Below are 14,006 nucleotides of genomic sequence, written 5' to 3'. Positions count from 1 at the left end.
ACTGGCAAACTTGCATTTTTGTGCCGAACCCAGCAGGCAGTTTCTGTTTCTTTATTAATTTTTTTTTTTTTTTGATTGGCTTCCATTCTTCAGTGTATATGATCATTTACCCCACGTATATACTTTATTCATTTTTTACATATTTGTGTTTATCCAGCCTGATTTACTTATTGCTAGTTGCATGCATTAATGTCAGCAAACAATTAGAACAATTAAGGAATCTTAAGTGTGTATATATAGGCTATAGAAACCAAAGTACAATATACACTGTGTATTTCTTATATTTGTTTAAACTTGAACCCAAATAAAATATATATGAGATTTACATATTGAAGCATTCCAACACATCATTGTACAAAAATCAGAGGTAGAGCGCGGCACCAACACCCCCCCCCCCCGCCCAAATTGTGTCAAAAAATAAATATATATATATATATATATAGCAAGCTCAGCCAATCCTGGTGTGTGAATTAATACACAATAGATCTCGTTTTATACGGCCATGCTTCCAATGCTGTGCTCATTTACTATCATTCGTACTGCTGAATTAAATATTGTTTTAAATGTAGTGGGGTCCCCCCATGAGCATAACCAGCCTTGGGCTCTTTGAGCTGACCCTGGTTGCAGAAATACAGGAGGAAAAATAAAATGGGATCTGCCTGTATTTCTATAACCAGCACCAGGCTCTTGGCCCGGTCCTGGTTCCCAAAATATGGGGACAAAAGGAGTAGGGGTTGCCTGTATTTTAAAAACCAGCATCTGAGTAATGCCACACCCGGGGAAACTTATTATATAAGGTCCCATGGCCAAAGCATTACTCTTGTGGCTGGTCAGGCTGGGCCAGGTCCCTGGGGGAGAGAGGACCCCCACCTCAATAAAGCCCCCCCCCCCTAATTGGATAAATAAAGTAGATAAATAAAATGTTAAAAATCGATAATGGGTTCTGTAGTTGAACTCCATGCCCAGCAAAATTCCCCACATGCTGGGACTTGAAGAACCACAATGGGCCCACTGCAACTTGTAGTCCTACTAAATAACCAATACTCCACAAATATACATACACATCTGTAACAATAAAAAAGTGTGTGATAGCGGTCAGTCCACATGGCAGATAACTTAACCAGCAGATGGTTTATTCACAGGAATAAGCAGAATACAGGTTTATACAGGCTAAACAGTATGTAACAGCAAGTGTAATAATATCCAGTTGTAGTCAACAGTGTTATATGGGGTGTGCTGGTATATACAGTGCACCTATAGATGTTCTTACTGGTGCCTGTAAGCAGAGGTTGTAGTGGCATATATGTAAAAAAAACACAGTGGTAGTGGTTTATTTAGGATCGGTATGATTTCTTGATCATCGGGATGCTGGCGATGTTCCGATGCCAGCATCCTAAATGCTAACAATGCCAACAAGGGTTCAGAAGGGAAGATCCTGCCCTCACCCTCTAGCACTAACCCTCCATCCTGCAGCCTAGCCCTAACCCTAAGGTTAGGGTTAGGCTCCACCTAGGACAGGTTAGGCACTAAGGGGGGAGGGTTGCGTTTATGCTGTGGGGAGGGAAGTTTAGAGCTAGGCACTAAGGGGGGAGCCCTTAGTACCTAACCCTAACCTTCCCTCCCCACAGCATAAATGCCACCCTCCCCCTTAGTGCCTAACCCTAACCCGCCCCAGGTGAATCCTAACTCTAACCTCCCCAACCACAGTCTAACCCTATCCCCCCCCCCCCCGCATCCTTATCTACATACTCAACTCACCCAGCGGCCCTATGATCAGATCTCATCTGTTGGATTTCTGGCAATGATGTCCCAATCCTTGTCGTGATTCTGGTGTGGGATTCTTGAAGGTCTCAGAATGCCGGCGTCTGGATCCTGATCGGAGAGATCTCAACAGTATTTTAACTGCATCCCGTTCATTGTATCTATGGGGATTTATATATGGTATACATATGGTGTGTGTCTATATATATATATATATATATATTTGTGGGAACAAGTGAGTGCTCGGGCGCCACTTGAGTACAATGTTTAATTCTGTCAATAAATATTCAATAAAAAGACTCTATAATGGAACTGTCCTGAAATGCAATAACCTTAAAAATATATAAGGTGTCAGCTCATCCCTAAAAAACAAACCTTGGTATAAGGCTGGAAGTACAGTACGTGCAAAAGAGAGGATATGGTTTGGCGACTAAAAAAAAAAAATTGACATAAAAACGTTAGCTATAGGTATATATCAATGGAGGTAGCTTAACTTATTAGGAGGTAGGCAGCACCCAACGCGTTTCGTCCTATAAAATTCTTCAAGGGGTAAGTGAAAGAGGGACAGGGCTGCTTATTTAAACCTAAAGTGTACTTTAATTGATTATGACATCACATCCTGTTGGGAGTGTGCAAATTGTTTCTAAACAATGGAACAAGTATCAAATCTGATATCTATGTAGCTAGGTACATGGGCGCTATAGATATGGGTGACCCACATAAAACATAATTATGTTTTTCAACAGCAGAAAGTAAAGGAACGTTTTAATATATAATTGCGGTACTTCTGCCTCCTTTCCGGTATCCGGAGCGTCCAAGTGCGCATGCGCGCTAAGTACTAGGTGTTGCATGTAGACCTTCTTGGTCGGGTACTTGCTGCCACGTCCTTCTGGTTCTGTGGAGCCACATCGCGCCGACCTTTGCATATTCATCTTTATTGGCAGCCGGAGCCCAAACTGTAAACTAGTTTATTTTCCTTCCTGGCGGCCATTTTGGGTGGGATTTCTCACGGTATTTGTAGCTGCGGTGACCATTTATTTGTGGTCCAAGAGTCTGGATGCATTTTTAGAAACTCTATATATAATAGTGTCACGCTAGCAGTAGCACCAGCTGGAGTGTAACGAAGGCTAGGTGCCTTGATGTAAGGTTTTTGGGTACTCTTTACCTAGCACGGCGCCCATCGCGGCCATCGCGGGCATTGAATGGACTAAAAAATCGGGTGTGACGCGACCGACGCGATGCCCGCGATTTCCCATAGGGAACAATGTTAAATGTCTCAATTGACCCGATTTTCCTGTTCAATGCCTCAATTGACCCGATTTTTCCATAGGAAACAATGTTAAATGGCCCACAGAGGCCAAATAGGCACCCTAAAGTGTGAAATGGCCCCCACAATTGTTAACGCCACCCCACGATCAATGTGAACCCGAAGCGTGGCGAGCGCAGCGAGCCCGCGTGGGGCGGCGGTATGCGTCCTACAACCTTTTCATACCCCCACTATCCACGTTGGCGTGGAGTTGAGAATAGAATAGTGTGGCGAGCGCAGCGAGCCACCGTGCCCGAAGCGTGGCGAGCGCAGCGCGCCCCGCGAGGGGACGCGGATACCTTTGAAGCCCGCGAAGGGACGCGTTTACCTGTGAAGGTATCCGCGTCCGCTCGCCACACTATTCTATTCTCAACTCCACGCCGACGTGGATAGTGGGGGTATGAAAAGGTCGTAGGACGCGTACCGCCGCCCCTCACGGGCTCGCTGCGCTCACCACGCTTCGGGTTGACGTTGATCGTGGGGTGGCGTTAACAATTGTGGGGGCCATTTCACACTTCAGGGTGGCTATTTGGCCTCTGTGGGCCATTTAACATTGTTTCCTATGGAAAATCGGGTCAATTGAGGCATTGAACAGTAAAATTGGGTCAATTGAGAAATTTAACATTGTTCCCTATGGGAAATCGCGGGCATCGCGTTGGTCGCGTCGCACCCGATTTTTAGTGCATTCAATGCCCGCGATGCCCGCGATTTTTTTACCTGCGATGCCCACGATCAAAATCGTGGGCGCCGTGCTAGGTAAAGAGTACCGGTTTTTGCATAGACGACAGAAGGGAGGGTGAAAAAGAGAAACAGCTAAAACTGTTTTAGAGCGCTGGTCGTGGTTGTTAGACTCAGAGTGAGCTGCTGCAACTGGGGATTAGTCAGATCCCTGGTATGAATAGGAAAAAACAAGAGAGGGGTAGTTGCAGCGCTCTCAAATTTTAATGAGTGAATGCGATATCAATAAAAATGAATAATAACATACAGTACATATGAAAAATAAAAAAATGTATATATAAAATATAACACTGTATTGGTTAAAAGCAACAAGTGGACCTATAATGGTGTGGAAAATATAACCTGCTCTGGTAATGAACCACTGGATACTGGTGCTGGAGTCCAATTATGAGTCCCAATTTGTAATCCCAAAGGTCGCTGGAGGTGTCCCTGGCCCAATGGGGCGAAGAATATTGCTTGTAGGGATCCTCTCTAAAGTGCGGATTAAGTGCAGTTGGGGAATGGGTAAGGTACTCCAATGGGAATAAGCAAGCCGTAATCTTTTTACCCCAATCTGGACAGAAGGGAGGGATCTAATTGGATAAAAGAAAACCAGTTTTAATAAAGATACTTGCGATACAGAAGATGAACTGTGGCACAAAAGTAATACTGAAGATATGAATTAACCAGAGTCAATGATATATAAAACTTATTGTAAAGTTCGTAGTGGATGGATAACAAGGTTGAAAACTGAAGATGACTTGAAGTGTAGATTTGAAGAATAAACGTAAACTTGAATAGTTGATTTGAAGGATTTACTTGAAGAGATGATTGAATTGAAGTTTGAATGATTGAATGAAAGATTGGATGATTGAATGGTTGAACGATTGGATGATTGGACGATTGGACGATTGGGTGATTGGATGGTTGGATGATTGGACAATTGGGTGGTTGGATGATTGGATGATTTGGAAGATTGGAAGATTGGATGGTTGATAGGATGAATCCGGGAAGTATTGCAGCAGGCCTGAGTAGCTGTGACCAGAGTTGCAGTGGAAGTAACCGTCAGGTGAGGAAAGGGTGATCCCTCGTAGAGGCGGCAGCAGGTTTTTGCAGGTGGATGGTCTTCACAGCAGGCGAGCAGGAGTGGATTCAGTCTGGAGATAGCTGACAGGCAGCAGCGCATTCAGCAACAGTGGGATTCAGATGTCTAGGGAAAGGACATCATTGTACTGACTGACTTTTTGGCCCAGCTTTTCAGTATTTAAAAGGAGAGCTGCACTGTAATTGGCTAAAGGTAATTGGTAGTGCAGCCTGGTTGGAGAAACCAACAAGATGGCCACCGCCAGGGAAGGCGACAGGTTTCAGAACCAGGAAGTGTGTGCAGTACACTCCAGGCAGCGTGTCCAGCAAGGCCCAGGCAGTTCACAGCATCATGGCGTCTCAGTGTGGGAGGCATGAGTGGCAGACATGGTGGTTGTGACAAATAGATTATAATAAAAACAAAGAATTAGTGTCTCTTTTAGATAAATACATAACTTACATAGGATTTTTTAGTATAATAAGAAGAGGAGAGAGATGCTAGATAAATAATTTATGGATATTAAATATAAAATATAGTTAATTAGGATAAAGTGAGAAGGTGAATCTACACATATATAAATATATAAATATAATATCATGATATAAATAAAATAGTGCATATATATATATATATATATATATATATATATATATATATAAATAATTTATAAATATTTTTTTATTTTATATGAAGTGGTTAGATACATTTACAATCTTGTGGTATGTGAAATAGCTTGTGATGAATATAGCAGCATTGAATCCATAGTGTGGAGTCCTGGTGGTCACTAGAGCTCAACTCTACAGAACCTGTGTTTCCCAGGTAGTCTCCTTCCCTGGTACTATACAAGCCCATAACTACTTGGCTGCCAAGATCAGATGTGTTTGGGCATTTCCAGTATGGTATGACTGTAGGTTGTGTCTTATGACATTTATACCAGGTACCCTGTATTCATCTATGTGTTGGTGTGATGAATTCAGTTTACAGCACCTCACAAGAACGGTGCGATCTTGTAGCTCTCGTTGAGGCCGTTTGGGTGGAGTGTTTGTAATTGGAATATCCAAAACATTTCTCTTTTAGATAGCTTGCATGCGCACTTGGATGCTCCGGATACCGGAAAGGAGGCGGAAGTACCGCAATTAAATATTAAAACATTCCTTTACTTTCTGCTGTTGAAAACCATCATTATGTTTTATGTGGGTTACCCATATCTATAGCGCCCATGTACCTAGCTACATAGATATCAGATTTGATACTTGTTCCATTGTTTAGAAACAATTTGCACACTCCCAACAGGATGTGATGTCATAATCAATTAAAGTACACTTTAGGTATAAATAAGCAGCCCTGTCCCTCTATCACTTACCCCTTGAAGAAGTATTTTTTCTTCTTTCTCCTCTTTTTAAAAGTTTAAAAAAAATTTTTGGGGTACATCAGACTGTTATTTCTATGTAATAATACTCATCCACTTGTTATTTTCCGTAATGTCTAAATAAAACTTTTTAAAATATATGATATCACTGTCCATATATATTTAGCAATTTTAGTCGCCGAACCCTATCCTCTCTTTTGTATATATATATATATATATATATATATATATATATATATATATATATATATATATATCATAGCGTACCGACAGCTTCAAACTGACTTTTTCAGCCAACTCTATCAGTGGTCGTGTGGTTTATTTCTGAGTTAAAATTCCGTTTGAAGCTGTCGGTATGCTATGATATGTAACTGCTATACAGTGGTTGACAGGCTCCGGGCTCCGGGCTGAAATCATTTCTATTGTACAAGAGTGCCGGCAGGAGGATAATTTATATATATATATACATATATGCTATTTGGAAAGGCAATCTCCCATTCAGGGTACAATTGCTCGGGTGCCTTCTGATGCAAATACGTACAATGTGTCTCGGAAGCAGCGGCACTCAGAGTGCACTCAAATAAAAAGCATGATGCGTCCAATGGTTCTGATGTTTCAGGGTTCACAGACCCCTTTTTCAAGGTGCATTAAAGAATACAAGTACACTTGCACAGAATGGTGTAGGAGAAAGACGCGTCAGGGACCAAATGTCCAGTGGCCAGTAGAAGTCACAGCACCAAACACTTCTCTCGAGCACTCTGCATTACTAACATCATAGGATAAATATCCCTGTTAGTTTTCAATAGAGCCGTATGAAGCTTGCATGTGTACAAAGTTTATAGCAAGAACATAGTAAATGACAAACCTTTGTACAGTAAATTGAATGTCATAGACAAAAGCCTAAACTCTCATCTCATTTGCATTATGTGATTTAAAGCATCTATATTATGCAGGCTTCATTATAGCAACTTTTGCTGGGCAGTATTATGTTTATTTTGAGCAACAAAAAAACCCTGTAAAATGTATTGTTTATCTAATTGTAGTCTAATTGCAATAGCTCAGCAGGCTACAATGTAAAACCTAGATTGGTAATAGCTCTTTTCAAAGCTTTATGTGCAAAGCGGCAAGAGCAAATTAGTTGAAATGTAGAAAACTATTAAGTTTTAATTGGACTAACTTGTTTCTTTATGTTTTAGATTTGCTTGGACGTCTATCACCACTGAAAAGACCGACCATTTTATTTGCAGTGATTTTTTATTTTTTTTTGTGAATATTATTTCACGTTGGTTTATAGGATGTTAGAGAAAAAGAGATGTTTTACTGACGTGCAAGGTCCATTCAGGAATATGTTAAAGAAAGTAAAACAATTGTTTTTTCCCTAGGCGAGTAAACAGGACACATATCTGATTTATTTAGTTCTCCAACTCTAGCGTGTGCTATAAAGTTTTTTTCCTAAAACTAGAACTCATTTGCAAATACTCTTGGGCTTGGGTATCATGAATATTTGTAAAAATCTGCTTCATTGTAATAAATCAAACATAATTAGTGTGGCAACATCAGGAATGAGAATTGAATGTATTGGGAGTGCATAATAACTCTTCAATAGTCATACCACACCTGATCTCATTTAAACATATGTTATAAGCAATGTGCAACTTGAATAATAATCTAGCTATGAGAATAAAACAGTAGATGGATCCCAATGTGGACCCTTGTTTTGGGGGCTTTAACATCTGTGTTTGTTATAAATCATGTGATTGAAACTTTTTTTTCAGTGGTTACTCGAAGGCTTAGTGAAAATTTTTGGATTGGGCTTCTCAAATCTTCCTCATGCTCATGTCACCTCCTACTGTACATCCTGGTTGTTAATGTGCTAGAATGGTTTCACAGACCCATGTACATTTTACTGCATGTACAGTAATAGTAACAGACTTTTAGTAACATCCATTTTAACATTCCATGAATATAGTATCAGTAGCACAGGCAATCAGTACTACTATTTTTCCTTGTACTTTCCTATTCAGCGTGGTGCCCTTAGCTGTAATAACAGCAGGTAGTCAATATCTTGTAAATTAGGGACTTGATTGCAATCTGAGGGAACAGTGGAGAACAAGTACAGTATTACTATTCATGTGACACTACAGTATACAGTATCTGCTAAACAGGGTGGTTGAATCAAGAAAAGCTAGGTGTAACCATGCAATCTCAAGATGTTTCTAAAGGGGTTGGTAATCTCACACTAGAAGGAATACAGTACAGGTATCTGCATTCTAGTGGCTGTCAGACAGGGGCGGATTCGGACTTCAATCTGGCCTGGGAAAAACCCGGGGAGGGGGGGGGGTTTGGCGGAATATGTAATGCGGGGGGGGGGGTCACCTCCTGCTGTCTGCTGGCTCCAGATGGGGGATCGGAAGCTGGGAGGCCACCGCACTTGAAAGCCCATGGGAGGTGCTGTGTGCTGTCGTGCATGCGCAGCAGCACTCCCACAGCCATTTTGGATGTGGGTAAAGTGCTGCGGCTCAGCCAGCCCAGGGGGGGAGCGTGTCTGGCCCGTTTTTAAGGATTTTTGGGCCAGCCCACCAGGAACAATTCTTCAAACAATGCAAATCATCAAATTTAAAACTGATATTACTAGAAAAGCTGTCTGATCAAAAAGCAGTAATTAGTGCAGACATGTTGTATGTTAGCAAGTTAACATAAATAATAACTCCTGTTGTTGTTTCCTACACATGAGAAGGAGGTTTTATGGAATATTACCTTTACCCGAGTAGGGAAACCCTCCTTATATCAGATAAAACATATCAGACCAATAACCAATCGGGGGTTTATTTACAAAGATGTCAGGTATATTAAAGATGGGATGTTGCTATGGGCAACCAGATTATATTATCTTCTAGATGGTGCTAAATAAATAAGAAATAGATTCTGATTGGTTGCCCATAGCAACATCCCACCTTCAATGGAACTCCAATCTTAGTAAATAAACCCTTCTGTGTCCAATATGCACAAAGCTGTGTACACACGCTTAGATTTGTCCCTGTTTTCGATTCGATTTTGCTTATAGAAGCAAAATCGAATCCACATTGAATGGTTTTTAGGACACTTTCGATCTGCATTAGATTCAATGCGTGCTCCCGTTTTCTCAAAATTGAATAGAAAAATCAACTGTGCAGCCAAGGAAATCTCGAATTTGAGCCAATAAATTAAATGAGTACATTGTGCCTACATTGTGAAATCGAAATCGAATCGAATGCAAAAGTACAGATCTAATGCCAAATCGAATGGGATGATCTAATGCCAGATACTAATAGAAAATTGAATCTAACATCAAATCTAAGCGTGTGTACAGGGCTTTACATACATTCCACTAAGCAACTGTACATTGGCAAGCAGAAACAAATTCTGATAATATGGTTTTGATAGACTGCGGTCAGAATCCTATTGCACCTCAGATGGATCCAACTGCTTTCATAAGGTGCGTACACACGGGGGAGATATATTGTTCAGCAATATATTGCTAGCAATACATTGCTGAGCAATATATTGCTCAGTGTCTCCTTTTTTTATCAGCGACCAGAGATGGTCGCTGATGAAGGGAAACTTCTGCCGGAGGAGACGCAGAGGTAATCAGCTGGTCGCAGGAGCAAGCTCCTGCAACCAGTGATTAGAATGGGGCTGAAATCGGGAGCGCGCACCCGGCGATTTATCACTCCCATCACTGGCAATATGGACGCTGGCGACCATATTCCCAGCTATTTCAGCCCCTATCGCCGCTGTGTGTACACAGCTTATGTCCATGCTAAATGACCTGCAGTACAGTAGATGAGTGTCAATACATTTCTATCATAAAAATAATTGTTTCAAGACTTGTAGAGTTTACAAAAAATACAGTAAATAAAGACAAAGTACATTATTAAAAAACACACCCATATATTCACATGTTTGCTTTTCAGTTAATATTCTTTCCTCCAGCTTCTAAATCAAATTAGAAAAAAAAGGCATTATACAGTATGTTTCGGGCATATTTTTCAAGGAGTTGAATGATAAGACCTAGCTCTGTGCATGTTTTATTAAGCACTTGCAACTTTTTATACAAAAATATATAAATATATACACATACATATAAATAAATAACAGAAAATTAACTGCAACATGCATAAGAATATAAACCATAAATCTGAATATAAACCATACATACTGTATGAAAACATAGAAACCCTTATATAACTTAACTGCAATTTTTCCATCCTGCACAAAGAAACCCCTCATCCTTCCCTAGTTGACTGGGTAATCATTCATACCAGCATTCACCCTCCATTCATACACCCTCCACCATCACTCACTCACACATCCATCAATAAACATTCCCTCACTCACACCATACACCAACCACTTATTGTGGACAACACCAACAATAAATATAAGTGAAGTAAAGGACGCTCATAGTTTTAGGTATATGCAAACCCTTCCTATAAAAAAAACACATTTCCATAACATCTAATCAAATCGAAAAAAGTGAGAAAGGATAGAAAGATCCCAAGACTAGAGAGACCAGGTCATCCAATCTGGACCAACTGACAAACTCACCTTGTGAAGGATCAAACCCACCACCTGTTTGCAGGGGAGGACATTACCTCTCAATGAAACCAGACAGCGTGCCTGCCACGTATGAAATCTGACCACTAAACTAACTAAAAAAAGTGCCCAAATCATAATCCTCATACCTTTTGAACGCTCCATAGACCCATTCCAGGTAACTCAGCCCCAAAAGGCAAGGGATGCCTATGACACTCGACAATGTTTGATACATTTTTACATTAAAGGGACATTCACACAAGAAGTGGTCCATAGTCTCCTCCACCCCTAGATGTTCCTCCCGTGGGCAAACATGTTCATCGGCACTTCTGAATCTGGTATTCCCTCTAACGTAAAGCTTTCCTTGAAAGGAGACAGGCAATGTCTTTGAACTTCAAAGGTATCCTCTGAGAATTTCTCAGATTTAAAGCCTCTGAAAGTACATCACCTGGGCAGTCTCTCAGGGCCAATGGAACTTGGAAGTGAGATTGCAAGACCCTCTTCCCCAACTCCTTTCTAGAGAGATCTCTTACTTCTCCCACACTCCACTGTACTATTACCTTCAAGCACTGGACCACGTAGATTGGGAGGTAGCCTTTCTGAGCACGAAGACTTTTCAATTGACCATCCTGTAACCATGTTCCGATAAAGGGAGACACCCATTCTCGAAAGCCAAAAAGAGACCACCAAAGTTTAACCTTAAAAAAGTTGTTATGAAGAAGACTACAGGGTTCACCATGTCCAAACCCCCTTCTGCACTCGGTTTGTGAAGTGATGCCCCTTTTCACTATGTTCATATTGTTTCCCCACAGTAGCAGGAAATTAAATAATTCAATTTAGTCCACAAGGATTGAGGCAAAAAACAAACATAGCTAACATAGAGAAACATTGGAATCAAGTAAGTCTTACACAGATCAACCATTTCCTTCAGAAAGTACTTCCATCCTCTCCAGCTCTTTACTTTCTGGGTGGCATCCTCTAGTTTCTCAACCCAAATTTTGCTGGCATAATCACCATACTCGAATCTGATGCCCAAGATCTTTATTTGCTGACTAGGCCTGGGGAGGGTGTCCGGAAAGTCAAACTCATCCCCTTCCTTCCCCATCCAGAAAGCTTCACACTTGTCCTGATTTATTATGGAACCCGACGCTCTTGAATATTCCATGATCAATTGGTCTATGTCAATCACTTCTGCCACTGATGACAGAATAATCATGACATCATCAGCATAGGTTACTACACTTAATGGCAACTCTACACCCCCTCCACCATGCTGCTCTCAATCCTTTTTATGAAAGGATCAATTGCAAACACATATAGAAGAGGGCTCAGGGGACAACCCTGATGGAAACCCGAGTCCACCGTAAATGTAGGCCCTACCCAACCATTCACAAGCGGGAAGCTTTCGGTCTTCTTATACAAAATTCTAAGCCAATTTACCACCCTTATGGAGAAACCATACCTTTCAAGCAAGGCCCACAAGTACTCATGGTTAACAAAGGCTTTAGATTGATCCAATGCTAGCAGATATTTGTTCAACTTCCCAGCCTTGCACTGGTCAAAGGCCTCCTGGACACCAAGGACAGCAGAAAATGTACCACAACCCTCTACCGTGCAATGCTGGGAAGCCAAAAGTACAAGACCTGAGAATTCTTTCAGCCTGTTAAAGAACATTTTTTGCCAAAATCTTTCTGTCCATATTATGAAGAGCAATGGGGCGCCAATTCTCAATACGGACTGGATCTTTACATTTGGACAGTAAAATAAGAGCTGACTGTCTCATGGAGGGAGGGCGTTCACCCTCTTCCAGGCTCATATTAAAGACCTCCACCAGACGAGGACCAGGATATCTGAGAATTCTTTGTAGAATTCCGCTCTAAAACCATGGGGACCTGGAGATTTTTTTGGTGTCAATCCGCCAATTGCTTCTCTGACCTCCACTCCTATTTTATTATCCAGAAAGTCAGACAAAAGAGGCATCTGGTTTGACGAGACCTGGTGTCTCCACCAAAAATTGCTCTATCTTTTCTCTGATGAGTGCCTTCCCAGATAAGAGTTCAGAGTAGTAGGATCTAATGACTTCAAGGATGTCTTCCCTCCTCTCCTGAAGCACACCATTTCCATCAATAAACCCTCTGATTTCTTTAACATCATGCCCCTTCCTAAAGTTCTGGTAGGGTTCCGGGGAGTGGTATTTACCGTAGTCCCTCTCCAGAATCAAGGAAGAAAGACGGCTATACTGACACTCTCTCATCTGAGATGTCACCCAGGAGATTTCCCCACTATAGCCCTGCTCAGAGATCAGGAAATCCAATTCCAACTCCAGTCCTCGAGAGCTACCAACAGTTAATGTTTTCCAGATCTCCTTACAGAATCACAAGTAATTAGTCATTAGCTCCACCCGTGGACCTTTTAAAAATGTGTCAGTAAATAATGAGTGCACCTTTGCAGCAGCTAGGTGGGCTGGAAAATGTGAACTGTTGGTAGCTTTCGAGGACTGGAGTTGGCTACCACTGCACTAGCTTGCAACATTAATCAATATAGAGCACCTTTGGTTTGATTGGATAAAGCATGTGAAAGCCACTTTCATTTGGATAGCAAGGGATAAAACCACACATGCGTATCTCCCAACATGACCGATTCCAGGAGGGACTCAATGCTCTGCTCATGGACTTGCTTCCCAGTGGTAGTTGCAGGGGTGGGACTGCACCACTGTCCAAAATTCAAATAGGGGAGCCACAACTGGCTTCTTCAGCGGAGATGCTGCATTACATTGACAGATTCAAAGCTCCCAGATGATTTCAGATGCTTTACACATGGCTTTCTTTATGACCATGCATTAATTGGTATTATTTCTGCGACCATCGAATGATGGGGGAGGTTCCCTTAGATGGAGGAGGCGTATTCCGTGTAAAATACACGTGCAGTCCGTTCGGCCAACTACTTACCGCGTACGGACGGAGTTGGCGATCCGTATGGAAGGCGGGGTTTCACACGCACGGTCCTGGCCGCATAATCTGATCCGGCCGCACCGACCAGAATAAGGCCCTTAGTACTAATATTTACTTAGTGTGACATTTATTGACCATTATGAAAACTACTTGTAGTTTTTAGTCCATAATTTCTTCTTTTTTGGAGGTGCGCTCGATTGGTGACAGTTGGCTATGTTGTTGCCAGACATTATTGTACAATAC

General features: G+C 41.5%; 1 pseudogene; it reads right to left on the bottom strand.

Annotated features, from left to right (window-relative positions):
* Nucleotides 1-5,662: 5,662 nt before the first annotated feature.
* Nucleotides 5,663-5,781, bottom strand: LOC146060843 (5S ribosomal RNA; annotated as a pseudogene).
* Between the last annotated feature and the right edge of the window lie 8,225 nt (nucleotides 5,782-14,006).

The sequence above is a fragment of the Crinia signifera genome, chromosome 2, assembly GCF_055691185.1.
Source record: "Crinia signifera chromosome 2, ASM5569118v1, whole genome shotgun sequence".
In the NCBI taxonomy this organism is placed as follows: domain Eukaryota; kingdom Metazoa; phylum Chordata; class Amphibia; order Anura; family Myobatrachidae; genus Crinia; species Crinia signifera.
This window is presented reverse-complemented; position numbering and strand designations above follow the sequence as displayed.